At 44.1% G+C, this 18,873-nt stretch overlaps 1 protein-coding gene across 8 annotated transcripts in view; it reads right to left on the bottom strand.

Moving 5' to 3' along the window:
- The window catches only part of PALLD (palladin, cytoskeletal associated protein), a 434,423-nt gene that overhangs the window by 84,410 nt on the left and 331,140 nt on the right, over window positions 1-18,873 (bottom strand). For 2 of the 8 annotated variants that reach the window (XM_030918287.1, XM_010384438.2), the window contains exon 1: window positions 11,625-11,795. The exons of the other annotated variants lie outside the window; for them this stretch is intronic. The gene's annotated coding sequence lies outside the window, so the exon portion shown is untranslated. Of the gene's footprint in view, window positions 1-11,624; window positions 11,796-18,873 lie in introns of those variants that run through there. 8 annotated transcript variants of the gene reach the window in all.

Below are 18,873 nucleotides of genomic sequence, written 5' to 3'. Positions count from 1 at the left end.
ATTAGCATAAACATTTCCAAGAAGTTTGCAGGGAAGTCTTTTATGTTCTGTGGCCCAATAATGGCAAACCTTCCTGCATTTAGAATTCCTTTCTGACAAAACCACAGTAATTATGCTTAAAAGCTGGTTAGGTTAGGTGGCACTATGTATTTCCCTGGCCTTCGTATACTATGACATATACACAGCTACACATTTGTGGGACCCCCGTCTATCATCATTTTTTGGGTAATGAGTACTTGGGATTTTTGAGAAGCTTTTATTTCTAATATAGTTTTACTTATTATGCATAGGCTTATAATTTGAACTAGAATGTGGCACTTACTGATGTCTGAGATTCATCTTTTTATTTCTCCAAAACCAGGGAATCATATTCCATAAAGTCATCAACTTAAATGTTTTAACCAAATACTCCAAGAGCGCATGGAGAGAAGATGGAGCAGACAGAGAGAGAACTGGATGGGAATGCCTTTTAAGTACCTCCTTACATGGCAGGGACAGCAAGGCTGAGAAGAAAGTAGCACTTCTCTCCTCTAGTCTTTTTAAGAGAAGACTCAAGGCAATGTAGGTTGTCTGGGGGAAGGCTGCTGGCTGTGGATGGCCTGAATGAGAGCTACCAGCCCATCAGAAGATAGACTTGGAGTGACAGCCATTTTCTCAGCCAGTTCAGAAAATAAAAGAAAGTATCACAAAGCAAGAGGCCTGCAAGTCCCAGACACATTTCTACACTTGAGTCCATCATTAACTCATGATATCTACATCAGGATGCAGATTTCTGGATGACCACGGAAAACACCAGGTGTCTGTTAAGTCTGCCAGAAGATGACCCATATGTTCGGTCAGATCCTGTGGTTTCATAAGAGTTTCACCTTTAATCAGACTGCTGTGAGCTGGAATGTCATGTTTTCCCGGTTTGTAATTTCAACTGAATGCCCATCACCAGTAAATGTGAAGTCGTTTTTCCTTTTTTAACTTTGAAGAATGTAGCAGAAAGGAGGCTTATCTGAAACCAAACCTAAAAGCACGGTGAATGAAAGGAGGAGCAGATTACCTCAAGGTGAGAAGAAAATCCAAAAGCCACATATAAAGAGGGAAGACAGACCTAGGATTCAGAGCCCAGCAACTGCACAGCCAAGCTTTGTGGCAAGATATTCAGTCTCTATCACATTCCCTGCTAACTCTTCAAATGACAGTATTAACAGTGGAGGTGGATTGCTCTGTAAATGCTACATGCTTGCTTTATTTTTCACACAATAAACCAACAATTGTTGGACTACATAGGATAGGAAATCTTTCACCATCAGAGTAATTCTGAAATATATCCTAGAGATTTCAGTAGACTGCGATGGTGACAGGAAACAACGGGAGCCAAATGACATTGGGCAAACATTCAGGAGTCCAAGGTAATTATTCTTTCATTTTCAGATTTGCGTTTAACTTAATAAGTAGACAAAAATCAAAATAAACACATAGGAAAACTGAGCTCCAAGCAGAGTTGTAGAGGCTACATGGAGCTTACCCAGGAGCTCAGACATTACAGAGCCACAGAAGGAGCAGACAGAGAGCGGTCAGATGGTGCCTAGAACACAGCGACTGTCACTCCGTGGCTGAAGTGTCTACTCAACACCACCGCTGCATTTTCTCCTCAACTGCCAGCCCAGGGCAGCTGGCCAAGTTGTAGAAACTGCCACTGTGTGGTTCCCTCAGTAACCCAACCGCACTTTTCCATTGGAATTGCTTTCCCAAATAAACTGGTCTTCAGGATTTTAAGCATTTACCCTTCAAAACTTTCCTCCTGAACATGTAGTCAGTGTTCTCAATGAGACTTTGCCAGATTTGCCATCTGTGCTTAAGCTTTTGGAAAATTCTGCAGTTGCCCTTGCTGCACATTTTCAAGTGGTAACATCACTCCGCATCTCAAAGGATGCTTGCTGTGCTGAAAAGAAAAACACAGTTGGCCTCAGGAGATCCAGGTCCAATAACTCACCTTGGGAAAGTCCCAACCTTTTTACATGTTATTTCTTAAAAATTTGTAAAGTGGGGCATGGTGGCTCACACCTGTAATCTCAGCACTTTGGGAGGCTGAGGCGGGAGGATCATGAGGTCAGGAGTTCGAGACCAGCCTGACCAACATGGTGAAACCCCATCTCTACTAAAAATACAAAAATTAGCCAGGTGTGGTGACACACACCTGTAATCCCAGCTACTCAAGAGTCTGAGGCAGAAGAATTGCTTGAACCTGGGAGGCAGAGGTTGCAGTGAGCCAAGATTATGCCATTGCACTCCAGCCTGGGTGACAGAGCGAAACTTGGTCTCAAAAAAAAAAAAAAAAAAAAAAATCTGTATAGTGGAGGTGAGGATATCTACCCTACCCAACTCCCCTACTGAACAGCAGCAAATGTCCTGGTATTTTTAAATGAATGGAACTTGACCCTCCCATACAGCACTGCCTTTCACATATCTCGACCTTGACATGTTTTCATGAATCTAAATTTAGGCTTTAAAAAGTCTCTCAACTTAAAATCCTTCCAAATAAGTTTTTTAGGTGAGTTGTCAGACTATGTTGTTCATTTGTACCCTGAGTCAAAGAAGTTGATCTGGGTAAAGGTCTGGCAGCTTCACACCTCTGGTTGTTTCACTAGGCATCCACCACGCTGCTGAGTAGCTCTGGAAAAGTGGGAGATGAACTCGTATTACAATGGTATACTTTTCCACGTTTGCAAACTGACAACTCGTGGTAGTTGTGTATAAAGAAGAGCCAAGGAATCATGAACTTGGACAGCTGCTTTCTTAGCCCTAGCTGATATTTTCAGCCCTTCAAAGATATTTGCAAGTTCTTGTATATCACTCTCTCTTGCAAATAAAAGCTTCTCCCTGGGGAGGCGAGCTCCTTATCGCTTGTTCCTGGGTATCTTACAGTCACTTGCCAGGACAGATTTATAGTTGCTGGTGTGGACAGTATGTACTCAAACGTTCTCTGTTACATAACAAAATGGTGCAATGTGAGAGAAGTATGGAATACATTTGGATTCATTTTGTCTCTTAATAGAGCCAAAAATAGATTTTTTAAAAAATCGACATCTTCCACACAAATACATCCATTTATAGTTACGAAGATAAATGGAAAATGAGGCTTTACCAAGAAAAACCACAAGTTTTTCTTTTTTTTTTCTTTTCTTTCTTTTTTTTTTTTTTGAGTCGGAGTCTCGCTCTGTCGCCCGGGCTGGAGTGCAGTGGCCGGATCTCAGCACACTGCAAGCTCCGCCTGCCAGGTTTATGCCATTCTCCTGCCTCAGCCTCCCGAATAGCTGGGACTACAGGCGCCAGCCACCTCGCCCGGCTAGCTTTTTGTATTTTTTTAGTAGAGACGGGGTTTCACCGTGTTAGCCAGGATGGTCTCGAACTCCTGACCTCGTGATCCGCCCATCTCAGCCTCCCAAAGTGCTGGGATTACAGGCTTGAGCCACCGCACCCGGCCTAAGTTTTTCTAACTCCAGTTTTGAATAAATCTATTTGTGGTTTTACTGGAATATGCTTTATTTACTTCAATATTCTGTCCCTGGGCAGATTTTGCAAATAGAGCCTAGTCAAACAACAGGATCTTTAATCAACCTTGAAACACCGAGAGCCCAGTTTTCTCATTTTATGCTCTCTTTGTAGGCAAAGTCATCCTCTCCCAAGGCTTTAATTACCATCTATGGTGATAATTCCCAAATCATGGTCTCCCACTCAGATCTCCTCCCAGAATGGCAGCCTAGGTATATAATTGTGTCCTGGACATCTCCACTTGGAATGTCCAAAACTAAACTCACCTTACCTCTGTAAATGGCAGCTCTATCTACCCAGGGTCTGGTAGAGCCCTGGGAGTAACCTCTGATGTATCCCCCTCCCTCACCCCTCCCATTCCACCAACACCGCGTGCAGTCAATTCCCTCTCCTAACTAGCCTTGGAATCCACCTGCTTCATCAGTTCCTTTGCCACTCACTCAGCTGAGATCACCAATATTTATTTCCCGTGGTATTCTAACCGCAAGTGGTTTTCCCATTTTGCACTGACTACCTACCGAGCGCCCACAACAGTGTGCCAGCCAAGAAGGAGTCATGGAACAGATGTAGAAGGCTTCTTCACCGCCCCCAACAGGGGCACCATATGATGGGAATGAGGCTTGACTTAGGTGGTCCTCATTCAATATTACAAAAGAGTATACAATTAAGAATTTTTAGGCCAGGCACAGTGGCTCACGCCTGTAATCCCAGCACTTTGGGAGGCCAAGGTGGGCAGATCACGAGGCCAGGAGATCGAGACCATCCTGGCTAACACGGTGAAACCCCATCTCTGCTAAAAATACAAAAAATTAGCTGGGCATGGTGGCGGGCGCCTGTAGTCCCAGCTACTCAGGAGGCTGAGGCAGGAGAATGGCGTGAACCCAGGAGGCGGAGCTTGCAGTAAGCCAAGATCGCGCCACTGTACTCCAGCCCGGGTGACAGAGCAAGACTCCGTCTCAACAAAAAAAAAAAAAAATTTTTTTTTTTTAGCCAGTCACAGTGGCTCACGCCTATAATGCCAGCACTTTGGGAGGCTGAGGAGGGCAGATCACTTGAGCTCAAGAGTTCAAGATAAGCCTGAGCAACATGGCAAGACCTTATCTCTACTAAAAATACAAAAAATTAGCCGGGCATGGTGGTGCATGCCTGTAGTCCCAGCTATTTGGGAGGCTGAGGTGGGAGGATTGCTTGAGCCCAGGAAGTCAGGGCTGCAGCGAGCCATGATCATGCCACTGCACTCCAGCCTGGGTGAAGGTAGTGAGTCCCTCTCTCAAAAATAAATAAATAAATAAATAAATAATAAATAAATAAATCTTTCTTAGTCTAAAACTTAATCCCTTATGGGAATGAGATTAACTCAGTGAAGTAATTAACAGTAATTGCTGTTTTGGGAACTGTGAACATCAGAGCATTTCAGAGAAGGGAGAGAACAATGTGACAATTAGGACGAAAAGTTTAAATGAAATTTCTGGACAAGTGTGTAGTTTTCCTATCGCAGTCACTCAACAAGCATTAAACATACACGTAGTCAGTGCAGGACTCTGCTCCAAGTAAATGACACAGCAAAAAAAAAAAAGGAGTTAGAAGATAATCTCTCTCCTCAAGAAGTGAACTAGAGAATTCTGATCTACAATATACTGTGGAAGGACGTTAAGAGTCAGAATTTGACCATGGGCAGATCCTGAGTGTACACTTCACCAGCTAACTTCAGGCTCCCTTTCTGCCAGGTGACTGTTTCACATGTCTCTCCTCAAACTGCACCCCCCGCCCCGCACTCCCTCCCCAAGCCTCGCTCCCCATTCCACTGAGAAAACTGAAGAAACAGAACTTCCACGAGCTTCCATTGCTCCTTCTACCCAGCCCTCATCTGTACCCTCAGATTCCGCCTGTTTTCTGGCGATACAGGAGAATCAGCTCTGCGCTCTTGGCTAAGGTCAAGCCCTCTGCTTGTGCACCAAACTCCAGCCGCTCTAGGACATCCCTCCAGCAACTGTCCTTATCTTTCCTGACCATGGGATAGAAAAGGTCAAGCTCTTCACCAGTCATTCTTGGATACCTTCCCAGTCACTTGCTGCAGTAGAAGCAGTGACTGATGAGGGTGACATGTACTCAACATTTGGTGTTAAACATAAAATGGGTTGCTGCGAGAAACAATAGCATATGTACTCCTGGACTGATGATTTTGTTGACTCACAGCCACCCTTCAGCCCGTATTCTCTATTTCTCTGAATCGCGACCCCGACCTGGCATTCCTCATGCTCCCTAGATCTATTTTTCCGCATAGTACATAACTCCATCTGAGGCACTAGCTGCTTAGTTTGTTTTGCTTATGGTTTGTTTGTCTCTTTCCACTGGCATATAAGCTCCATGAGGGCAAGGATTTCGGCATATTTGTCCATTTCATTCACTGCTTTACTCCCAGAGTCTAACACAGAGCCCGGGCCACAGGACTTGCTCCAAAAATATTTGTTGAATTAATGAGGTCCCAGACTTGCCATTTCTGATCTGTGTGATCTTGACAAATTATTCTCTTAAAATCTCACTTTCATCATTTTTAAGATGGGAGTGCTGACAGTACTCACTACGTGGGATTGTGGTGAGGATTTAATGACATAAAATGTGTTCAACATTTTAGCAAATTTTCTGGTTTGAAGTACTCAACAAACAGTATCTATTCTATGATTAATTCGAATTTTATATCCATTAGCATCCAGGTTTACCTTGAGTCTATTCAGTTACTGATAGGTGCTGGTTTGGGCATTCAGTAGACTGGCATGAAAAAGAAAAATAAGATGTCTACATATGTGCTTTCCTTCTATTACTGAAGACTATTTAAAATCTAACCTTCACTTAAAAAATACTGAACAGACAACTAAGTAACATTAATGTCTAGGTCTAGGTTACTAGGTTCTCAGTAAAAATGATGTTTAGTAAGGAAATGATGTCAGTCAGCCTGTAGCTCATATTGATAAGCCATCCAGAATTGGTCCCATAGGTGATGACATCTAGACCTCACTTCTTCCGCTACCTGTGCCTCTTCCTCCTCTTCTCTTTCCTCTCTGTTGCCACAAAGCCAACTACTGCCAGGATCCCCCCTCCCCATCGCTCTGCAGTCCAGGGTGGCGTCTCTGTTAGCATAAGGAAGTATCAAAGGAAATGTATCTCTATGTACCTTTATTTTCCCTCCAGGGCTTAAATGGAAAAAGAGAGAAGGTGGAGTCCCTTTTGCCATTGTAACTGGAACTAAAAACCTTAAAAAACTGAAGTTGGAGCTCTGAGTGCATTTTCCCACAAAAACCATGTTATATATAGTGGCTTGGTTCTATGGTACTATTAATAAGACAGAATACTTCAGCTATGATTTCTGGGCTGGCCTGGGAAACTAACCACTAAATGTGACATAGTTTCAGTGAAAAAGCGTGTTCAGGGTTCCCAGCAGTGAGTTTTTATAAACTCACAATCAGAACACAACCCATCTGAAAGCTGAGGGCCGCCTACTTCACAGTAGGTTTGACAGCCTCGCAAAGGCATCCGAATGTCATAGATGGTAACACCAAGCTTAAGAGTCTCCTGCATGGCGCTCCAGCAGTACTTCATTTGTTTGCCTGATCCCGGTTCTCTAATGTGGCGGGCCTACCTCACACCATTTTGTAAGAACTGAAGCACCTGATTAGTAATGACTATTCAACAAAGGTTAGCTCTCTTCTCTCCCCTTCACTGGTGAAATTTCAGTGTCTGTACCTTTTACTTGGTTTCGTATGAATCTTATGAATTTTTCTTATGAATCTATTTTTAACACTTCTATATGAAAAAAAATACAAAGCTTTTGCCAGTAGAAACCAGGAAACGGTTATTGCTCATTTCTTCTGGCTGACACACCTTGTCTGCAAATGGCAGCTTCTCCCACAGCAGGAAATCTTTTCCATCAAATAAGCCATTACGCCTTCCAACAGTCTCTGCCAAACTGGAAATCACCATCTTGACTTACCATAGCGGCGGAGCTTTGGCAGTTGGGCTAACGCGCATTGAGCATGGAGACTCGGCACTGACATTAGCTAACCATCCCACATTTCCAACTTGTTTCCTCGGAGTCATTATCCAAAATACACAAGGAAGAGAGGCTCACCTAACTGGAATAGCTTATGTTACCAATTACGGTCAACCCTAAAGCACATAACCAGTAAGGCAGCTAAGATTGACTGTGCAGGAAGAAATCTATGCCCTAAGTAGCCCATGGAGTTGGGCAGAGAACTGTATCTGCCACCAGTTTCAAAATGCTCTTTCTCCTTCCCTGACACCTCAGGCTCTCCTTATTTCATTTTATCTCCACGTCTTTTCTATAAGAATGGGCCACTGTTTTCTATTCATTAAAAGTCTTCAAGCCAGGCACAGTGGCCCATGCCTGTAATCCCAGGTACTCAGGAGGCTGAGGCACGAGAATCGCTTGAACTTGGGAGGCAGAAGCTGCAGTGAGCCCAGATCACGCCACTGCACTCCGGCCTGGGTGACAGAGCGAGACTATGTCTCAAAAAAAACAAACAAAAGACTCTTTGGATGAAACATTTCTCATCTACCATCTCTAATTCTTTATCCTCTCTTAAAATTTGATAACACAGCTTCCCTGTTTTCTTACAAAAAAAAAAAAAAATCCCTCAAATTAGTGCAATCTCAGAGATCTAGGGCTAAAAACCTGGGAGACAGAACTAAGAAGAAATGAGTGTCTCAGTTTCCTCTCTGTATGGCCCTGGAACAAATCTTCACCTTCTCTGCATCTTTCTCTCAAATCTGGTCGAGTTCCAATTCTTGTATTGTGTCTCAAAAGAACATCGCTGGAATGAGCCAATATGTATCTAGTACCAGGAGCACTTTCAAAGAACACTTTAGTGCTCTTTTAATGTATTATTTTTAAAAAGTATATGGTTAGTATCTACTTTCCCCATTTACTTGAAGAAGATTATTTGGCAAGATACTGAAAGGGAGGCAATTTTTGAAGCATAGTGAATTGTGATTACTCAGTGTTTATCTGGATCTCCTGAAATAAGTGCTGAAAAAGTACCATACGTTTTGATACAAAATTGTTTAAGTGGAAAATATACACAAAAGAAAATGTCGAATACATCTTTTTATAGTTCCCAATGATTGTGAAAGAAATCTGGAAAGGGGGGAAATCAACAATTGTTTGGACAATTAAGAACTGTTGGAACACGCTAATAATTTCCCCTTGAAATAATGACTTTAGCACCTTGAGCAGTATGGACTCCATGAACATTGCCAGGAAATGCTTTATATGTTTCAGGAATAATTAGTTGCTTCAAATTTAACAGAGTCAAAGGTTTACTGTAACCTAGGGAAAATAATATTTTGGAAAAATGCAACTACCCTCAAAGGTAGTCTAAATAATATAGTTCATGAGCAAAGTTTTAAAGGCTTAAGACAATAGAGTAAAATTCTGAAGATCAAGTACAATGCAAGGTGGTGACATTTAATTTTTGTTTTTGTTTGTTTTGAGATGGAGTCTCGCTCTGACACCCAGGCTGGAGTGCAGTGGCGTAATCTTAGTTCACTACAACCTCCACCTGCTGGGCTCAAGTGATTCTCCTGCCTCAGCCTCCTGAGTAGCTGGGATTATAGGCACACACCACCGTGCCTGGCTAATTTTTGTATTTTTAGTGGAGACGAGGTTTCACCATCTTGGTCAGGCTGGTCTCGAACTCCTGACCTTGTGATCCGCCCACCTCGGCCTCCCAAAGTGCTGGGATTACAGGTGTGAGCCACCGCACCCAGCCTATTGTTACCTTTAAAAGTATTAAAAGTCAACTAAAAACTATCTAGAGCTCAGAAGGATCTACCGAAGCAATGCCAAGGCTGCTATGAGTAGGACATCTGCTTATTGCTTGCTAAGTCAATGGTCCTCACCTGGGACAGGCTGGGCCTGTAGTTATTACATTATTTAAAGCAGGTGAGCTACCACGCCATCCCAGCTATCAGAATTTTATGGTTCATGAATTCCAACAATCACAATAAAAATAAAGCTACATTATTTCCAACCATCCCCCATGCTCCTCACACAGGGCACCAAGTTTTCACATAGCCAGAGATGGTTTGGATGTTGGCATATTTTGCTACTTGCTGTACATGCCCAGTTTCTTAATGGATGCAGTCACTGGGAAACCAACCCCACTCCTTTTTCTAAAACAAAGTACAAGAATCAGTAAAAAAATAAGTAAAGCTTAGGGATTGGGGAAAAATCATTTATTATCTAGCTCTTGTCTCTCTCATATGTTTATGGTTCAAGGATGTGCTATTAACTGCCTCTCTCAAGTTATAAATCTTACATTCACACTAAGGCACAGGGGTACATTAGCTTCAAACTATCTCCTATATCCATTGATCTAAACAGACATGGGGAAAATCAAATTAACTCAAACCTCTTATCTAAATCAAAGTCGGCCAAGTCCTAAGGGGAAAAAAAATTGTTTTGGGAGGGCTGTGAAAAAAAAAAAAAAAAAAAGCAAGAAAGATGCTATCTTTGTATTGTGAGCTCTAGAAGCAATCCAAACCCAGATCCCTGGCCAGTTCTCTGGCTATCTTTTCCTTAGGTAGTGGGAGTTAAGCAGACATTCTTGACAGGAGCCTGCATAACACAAATCAAGAAACTATCCTCACAGCCAAGGCTGGTGACACCATTCCTTAACCTGGAGGAGGGGAGCTTTTCAAGGCTTATGAACCAGGATCATATTATTCTATGCCTCTGAAACTTGGGTCCGTCCCTCTGTCCTTTTCTCGTGCTAGTTTCTCTGTGATTACACATCAAAATGTAGATTCAGTCATCTCGGGCTCCTAGAGACTCCCAGGTTGATGAATGCACACCCGTCCTGGAATTTCGCCTGAAGACCAGTAACGGGGCTCGGTGTGCCCGGGCCTGTTCGGGGCGTGCAGCGCAAGACCCGGCTCCGCAGGGTGGGAAAATGCCCGAGCCCAGGGAGACCCGACTGAGACGCCCCCTCTCCTGCCCAGCGCGCCCTCTTCCGTCCCCAGCAAGAGAGCAAAAGTCCCAAGCCTCAATCCGGGCTCAAGCGACCAAACTCCTTTCTGGAGTCTGGACCACTCACCATTCGGGACAGAGCTGCCCCCAAAAGTTAAAATGAGACAAACGCGCGGTAAGCCCCCAGCCCCGGGACGGGGCCGGCCCAGAGCCCTGCGCTCCAGCTTTGGGAGCGTACCCAGGCCCGGGGAGGGCCAGCCTGGCTGCTCACGGGACCCTCCCTTTTTGGCTCGGCCGTGGCCTGGAACCCACGCGTGGCCCGTGCGCGCTGCCAGCGCTGCATCTGAGGTTCGAGTTCGGCCCGCGCCCGGCGTGAACAAAGCGGCGGCCACGGCCTGGGACTGCGGGGACTGAGCCGCGGGCTCCACACCGCCCCCAGGCCCGTAAGAAACACCGACTGCGGGTCGGGCACAGCACCCGGCCGGGGAAAGGACCCCCAAGTTACGCGCAAACTTTCTTTGAATGGCGCCCAGGTGGAGTGAACTATCCCAAAGAAAGGAGGATGGACTCGAGAAGGGGAGGGCTTGGCTCAGGTCGGGGGGACCCCTCCGTCCCCACCCCCTCCCAGCCAGCTGCCAGGGAATGATGTCATCGCCCCTCCCGGCCCTCACCCATGTCTCTGCCAGCCCCGCTTTCTCTGCCCTCCCACCCTGGGTCTGACCCCTCAGTGAGCGTGGCCAAGATTAAGAGAGGGGCGGGGGTGGTGGGTGCGAGGTGTTCAGAAAAAAGTTAGGAGAGCGAGAGGGATCGTCCGTGGCAGCAGAGCATCTTCTCCCGCCCCGACCCTGCCAAGATGATGCAAACATTCCTATCTGGAGCTCCGCTTTCAGGGTTCTGCGCTCCCGCGGGCCGGGGGAGGGAGAGGGCTCGGGAAGGGACTGGCCGGGTGGAAAGTGCGCTGACGAGTCTCCTGTCCTACCCGCCCCTACCCTGTTCCGCGCCCTCCACCCCCGACTCGCGGCCCACCCCGCACGCTGCCCTCCCTTTAATTCACACATTTCCTCCACCAGCCTCGGGGCCGACTCCCCGCGCCTACCTCGGCTCTCCGGCCGCCTCCCGCTGCTGCCCGATTCCGCGTCCGGAGCGAGCGGGAGCTGCAGCGGGCTCCGCGGGCCGGGCGCGGGGCAGGTACCGGGCTTTATACCTCGCCCGCCGGGTGACTCAGGAGGCTCCGAGGCTTCACCGCCGCCCTTCAAAATAAGAGTCCGGCGGCGCGGCGGCCGGGAGAGAGGAGGCGTGGCTCGCAGCTCTCGGACGCGGCCCCCAGGTTAGGGAGGCTTCCCCGCACCCACTCGTAACTTTGTCCCGCCTTTTGCATCTTTCTGGTCGCAGGCCCCTTCCTGGGGCAGCCAAGTTACAAATCGGATTTTCCTGGAACGATCGAGAAGTGCTAATAACGGGAAAGAATGTAACTTTTTTAGGCCCATAGATATGTTGTCGGCATGTTAGGATGATTCTCCTCCGGTGTGTTTTTTCCTTTACAGACTAGAGTGTCCAATAAACCCGACTCCAGGGCAGCGTTTTAGGGGAAAGCAATAGAAACTCACGGTAGCATGGAAGCTGCCCTGAAGGAATGGAACCGCGGGGCTGGGGCTGGGGCTGGGGCTGGGGCTGGGGCTGGGGCTGGGGCTGGGGCTGTGGGGAGGGAGAGTCTGAGGACGTATTTTCACATACAGTGCAAAATGATTGTGTGACATTAAATCGAAAAGCACAAATCATCATGCAGGATATTTCTTCTCTAAGGAAGAGGAAGGATAATTTTTAGATTTCCATTAATTAGTTTGCTGTGTTCCGTGTAATAAATAGCTAAATTCAGGAGTCCTTAAGGTGAGAGGAGTAAAGCACTTTGATCTAGCAACATCTGAGGAACCCGGTCCCTATTCTATCCTGTGGTCCTCTCAGGTCATAACCTACAGGAGGCCCTGAGTCACTTGTTTTAACACTCATTTACACAGGAATTTCTGTAGAAGTGTTTTCAAAGAGGAACTGGTCTCATTCGTTCCAGAATTAACATTCTATGCAAAATTTGTGACAGATTGTGGGCTTAGCCTTAAATCCAGATCACCAACTTTTCTTTCACCAGATCAGCTAAGGACACCCCGGCTCTGTGTATAATCCTCTGGTAGCTGGTTTGGCACACCATGTCACAACAATTTCAGTCCTCTTTCTGCTTCCAGCCTGTGCTCCTTGGCCACTGGGACCAAATCTTTCACACACAATAAGTTGTCAACAAAATGAATGCATGAATGAGGGAACGAATGGTAATATCTACCATTTACTGAACCTACTGTTGTGCCAGGCTGTTTCAGTAACGTGGTCACTCGGTAACTGCCAATAAATGCCAACTAGTTTTGAATAGCCAGTAGACCACTTGTTTAAAGGGTTTAGTACTGTAACTGTATGCTGCCTTCATTACTGATATCTAACACCAGCATTGCTAGGTTCACTGTTTTCAACCGGGTAGTCTATTCCTCTCTCAGAAATATCTTTATTGACTTTTAAATGAATAATGATGTTTGTAAAATATTGATAAACCAAATATTGCTCTTTAAGCAATAAATCAAAATTGAATGTCCCTGTGATTTTATTCCCAGAGATAAATTGTTAGCTGCCTAACGTATAGGCCTCCAGGCTTTTGTATGTGTATTTAAACACACACTTAAAATAGCTTAGATCATTGTTTCCATACAATTTTGTGACTTTTTTTTTTTTTTTTTTTGAGACAGGGTCTCACTCTGTTGCCCAGGCTGAAGTGCAGTGGTGCAATCATGGCTCACTGCAGTTTTGACCTCCCAGGCTCAAGTGATCCTTCCACCTCAGCCTCCTGAGTAACTAGGGCTGCAGGCACGTGCCATCATACCCAGCTAATTTAAAACATTTTTTTCCTCTTCAAGACAAGGTCTTGCTCTGTTGCCCAGGCTGGTCTCAAACTCCTAATCTTAAGTGATCCTCTCGCCTTGGCCTCCTAGATGTGACCACCGCACCCAGTCTATAATTTTTTTTTTTTTTTTTTGAGACAAATTCTCTGTCACCCAGGCTGGAGTGCAGTGGCATGATCTCGGTTCACTGCAACCTCCGCCTCCTGGGTTCAAGTGATTATCCTGCCTCGTCTCCCAAGTAGCTGGGACTACAGGTGCCTGCCACCATACCCAGCTAATTTTTGTATTTTTCGTGGAGACGGGGTTTCACCATGTTGGCCAAGCTGGTCTTGAACTCCTGACCTCAAGTGATCCACCTGCCTTGGCCTCCCAAAGTGCTGGGATTATAGGTGTGACCCACTGTGCCTGGCCTATAACCTATTTTTTTTTAACCTAAAAATATACTGACCATAGTCATCTTTCTGGGGATAATACAAAGCATTATTATCTCTTCCATTTTTAAGAGGGTGATAGACCAACAATTCATTGTCCTGGGATAAAAGCTTTAAAGGGTGAAAACGACTTTGTCTATTCTAATATTTCTAATAGTAGTTCCCTGTTTAGCTTCACCTTCCTTTGAATTCTCAGCTTGTTTACTCCCATGTCAAATGGCCCTTAGAGGTGCAGCAATGACATCACCTGGCCTGCAGCAGGGTTTTCTTGGGGGCTGTGATGTGACACTGAGTAAAGAGTGCCACCAGACAAGAGTTGGGACGTGTGATCTGTGCCATTAACTGTGGGACTCTGAAGCTTCCTTATTTCCACAATAATGGGATTAGCCTGATGGATTTTTAAGTTATGCTTCTTAAATTTTGTGATTTTATGATTTAGGAGTCCACTCACAACATAAAGCTCAGAAAGAATAAAACAGATGTCTGTTATTATCACCTCTAGTGTTTACCTGCCATGGAAGGGACTATGGGGTAGAACAGACTTGGAGAGTTGACTGTGAGAAAACATACCCACTTCCTTTACTCTGAAGAGGCAGCAAAAGAAGGATGATTCATTAGATCTGTCATCTCTATGTCTGCCTTATTCCAACTACAGGTGCCCAGAAAGATGCATGCACAGGGACCAGTTTTCACTTTTCAGTGCTGAAATCCAGGAAGACTGAAGACACTGATGCAAAACACTGAATATTCTAATGTTTACAACTTTGAAGTTTTTACACATGAACTGTGGGAGGTGTGGATACATCTTGGCCGTCACTTTGAACAAGCCCCAGAATTGCTAGAACTAGTATCAGTAGAAGCACTGATGAGAATTTCTGCCAAGTTTGAAAAAGAATATTCCATCCTCCTCTGAACACTGAAGATTCTGATCAAGTCTTCTCCTTATATTACTTTTATTTCATTCTTCCCTAACTAAAACTTCACATTCTATGGATTTGAGATAAGATGAAAGGGGCAGAGAACAAACACACAAAGAGCTTTTAGTTCATCAGGAGTGACCCTCAGGGAACTCCCTTCAGCTTTGCTGGCTGTATCTGCCAGAGGCTCTGCTTCCGGGCATGCATCTCCGGCTGTACCTTCAGCAGGCTTTGGCTCAGAGCCTATGGCTTCAAACATGCAAATTTACTTTGAGATGAAACATTGTGCTCAATTAGCCAAGTATTTGGGGAGAAAAGTGGAAAGGGTGAAAGTAACCCTTCAAATCATTCCTTTTTATATTTTCCTCACAATGAAATAGTGAAACATAGGTGGTTAAAAACTAAAACACTAAAACGAAAGAATTAAAACCAATAGTATTCACTAAAGAAAGAAGATCTTGGCAGCAAAACCAAATCACAGATCTATCTATTTATCAATTGACTGATTGATCTGTCTAACTACTAACAGGTATTATACACCATCTAGCTCAAAATGCTCAGCATAGGTAGTATATAATATTTTATAAAGTAGATACGATTAGCAAATGAAGTAAATGTCTTTTTCTTGCTACCACAAATCGACATTGTTCAATCATGCTTTTCTAACTTAAGAATTAAAGCCCAAAATCTGTATTTTCATTTATTTTATTTCCATGTAGCAGCAAAGGAATGTTAATATACCTTCAGGCATTTTGCTTAATATTTTAATGAAAACTTGAGATTTTCCTAGAAGATTCCTGGCTTCTGGCTTGGCACATTTTCTACGAGAAGGCTTTTGCTATGTATTTCCTCAGAGTGATCAATGGTGTCTATTAACAGATGTTCTGATAATCAGTTCAGCATCAGGATCTTGTTCCATTCACTTCTGGTGTTTCGATGTTTGTTGTTGTTGTTGTTTTGAGATGGAATCTTGCAGTGTCACCCAGGCTGGAGTGCAATGGCGTGATCTCAGCTCACTGCAACCTCCACCTCCTGGGTTCACGCAATTCTCCTGCCTCAGCCTCCTGAGTAGCTGGGATTACAGGCGCGCACCATCACACCCAGTTAATTTTTTGTATTTTAAGTAGAGACAGGGTTTCACTATGTTGGCCAGACTGGTCTCGAACTCCTGACCTTGTGATCTGCCTCTTTGGCCTCCCAAAGTACTGGGATTACAGGCATGAGCCACCGTGCCTGGCCTTTGATGTTATTTTTAAAAACTTGATTTAGCTCTTACTATATTTTTTAGTCACAGAATCTTGCCTGAATGGCCTATTTCTTCTATTGTAGTTGCTACCTTTGCAAGGGTTCCCAAGTACATTTATCAAACAAGAACAAGACTAAGAAAATAACAGATTAATTATAGATTTTACCTGATATTGATTCACAGTAATGTTACGTTTGGGAAAACGTTTCTGAGAGTGGAATGCTTAAGATCAGCTTTTAGTCCGTTCATTTTTAAGAATAAGCAACTTTTAACAATCTTGGACTATTCTGAATTTGGACTCTGTAATTAAGTATAATATTTTATACAAAACACATTTGTCTCCATATCAACAACTAGTAATTATTTTAGGAAAAGTGAGAAACTTTTAAAAACCAAAATGTGGGTCTTCTAAAGAGGCTTAGGCTCATGCATTATCTGATCATGAAGACAGACTATTAGGGGAGGAGGGAAAGGGCACCCCTCCAAGGACAACTCATACTTTGAACATAAAAACAAATTCATCTGTCCTATTGGTAAAGATAACTTCATGGTTCTTTGGTTTGTTCATAACTTTTTATTAAGAGCAGGGAGAAGGGATCAGGAAGAAAGAAATGGGACTGCTTGTACATATAGACACAACTAGAACCCAGTGGACACCAAATGCTATGTTGCAGGGAGCATGACAACCACGTCTGCAGTCGGAATGTAAAGAAAGGTCACGCTACGATAAACAAAAAACAGGCTGAGCTTGTGAGAGTGAGGTAAGCCTTGAACATCCGAGACAACTCCAGAGGACTCAAAATCAGAGTTGGGAGGGGGCTGAAGAGGTCATCTAGTGAAGGCATGTCCTGAAAAGAGCATGGCCTTTGGAGCTGGCCAGAGTGGGGTCAGTTCCACTGTTTCCCTTGAACTCATAAAGGTTTTGTTTTGGGAGTGGAGGTTCAGGTATTTACGCCACTGGACTGCTGTTGAAAAGACACAGCACGATGGTGCCAGGGCAGCGCCTAACCTACTCTGGTATGTAGCAGGTGGGGAGCTGGGTTTTGTTTGGTTTTGCCTTTTAATTTTGTTTTTGTTTTTGCAAAACACAGTATTTAGTTACAGATAGTAAAAAAAAAAAAAAAAACAGAGAAAAGGGGCCGGGCGCGGTGGCTCAAGCCTGTAATCCCAGCACTTTGGGAGGCCGAGACGGGCGCATCACGAGGTCAGGAGATGCAGACCATCCTGGCTAACACGGTGAAACCCCGTCTCTACTAAAAAAAAATACAAAAAACTAGCTGGGCGACGTGGCGGGCGCCTGTAGTCCCAGCTACTCGGGAGGCTGAGGCAGGAGAATGGCGTAAACCCGGGAGGCGGAGCTTGCAGGGAGCTGAGATCCGGCCACTGCACTCCAGCCTGGGCGACAGAGCAAGACTCCGTCTCAAAACAAAAAAACAAAACAACAAAAAAACAAAAAACAAACAAACAAAAAAAAAACAGAGAAAAAAATAATAATCTGAACTTTACTTTGGGCTGGCATTATGCCAATCGTGTCACATGCATTCTCCTGTTTATCTGACTATAGAAACCATGAGGAAGTATCACTATACCTATCATTCCACGGACAGTGAGCACAGAGAGGTTAGGTAACTTACCCAAGGGCACAGAGCTGGTAAGGGGAGGAGTGGAGATGCAAATCCTTAACTCCAGAGTCCAAGCTCCAAGGAACATATATATTTGAAGTAAAAAATACATATTTATGAGAAGTCCATTCACTGTCTGTTCACCATCCCTAAGATCTCCATTTTACCAATGGAGCAATTTATTATTGCCAAGTTTAATTGTGCCTAGTCAGGTCTGCTTGATCTGAAATAGTTAAGGCAGCTTCTAAACATGTCCCGCTTGATCCACAGAAGAATCTGACTCACTATTGAGCACCCTTTTCCAAATCAAATGAGTTACGCTGGCTCTGAAGGAACCATCCACAGATTCCATGTGGATTACTAAAGAGGCATAGTGGGAATTTGCCTGTTTATGTGATTTTCCTGAGTAAGTGGTGAAATACTATAATCAGTGAACTAAATAGTTGAACTTAACCCTACATAGGAAAAATCTTAAGTTGTGTCTTATAAATATAGTGATGGATAATAGACAAAGATGGCATATTTAGGCAAGGATTGCACATTTTCCATTAATCCTAGTGGCGATTCATGAAGTCATGGGTGAGATCATGCATAAAGTCCTCAGCTTGTTCTTTTAATACTATTAATATTACCTCCAGTGACACCATAACAAGGAATCTTGTGTCACATTTCATGTAGATTTCCAGGGTGGCCAGAAAACACCCACATCAGCCATGATTCCATTGTTGCTCCCAGAAATACAGGAAGTAAAACTCTCTCAGCAATGGAGCTGCTTAGGGTGTTACAGTGCTGTTTTCAGAAGAAAGAAGTAAATTCAAAGGAAACCACGGACTCCGACAGGCTATATATATAGTGGACTATGTTCACAAGAAGGAGGGAATCGGGTCTATTTCTCTAACGTTGATAAACCTGTCATCTCTGAAACCTTCCTTCTACCCAGCCCTTCACGTCTTAAACTTGAATATCCATTCCTTTGGATCAATACACAAACCCTCTGGGTCAAATAAACGGGATTATGTTATCTGAAGTACTTTCTTTTTCTCATTAGGAAAATACATAATGATTTGCTTCAGTGATGAAGTTAAAGGTTTTCTAGCAAAGACATCCAACTACTAAGAGAATTGTTGAGATTATTTTGCAGTATATATCTTTAACAAAATAAAATGTACAAACCTAGACTCCAATATGGA

The sequence above is a fragment of the Rhinopithecus roxellana genome, chromosome 2, assembly GCF_007565055.1.
Source record: "Rhinopithecus roxellana isolate Shanxi Qingling chromosome 2, ASM756505v1, whole genome shotgun sequence".
In the NCBI taxonomy this organism is placed as follows: Eukaryota; Metazoa; Chordata; class Mammalia; order Primates; family Cercopithecidae; genus Rhinopithecus; species Rhinopithecus roxellana.
Note: the sequence above shows the minus strand (reverse complement) of the source record. Positions and strands in the feature narration are given on the sequence as shown.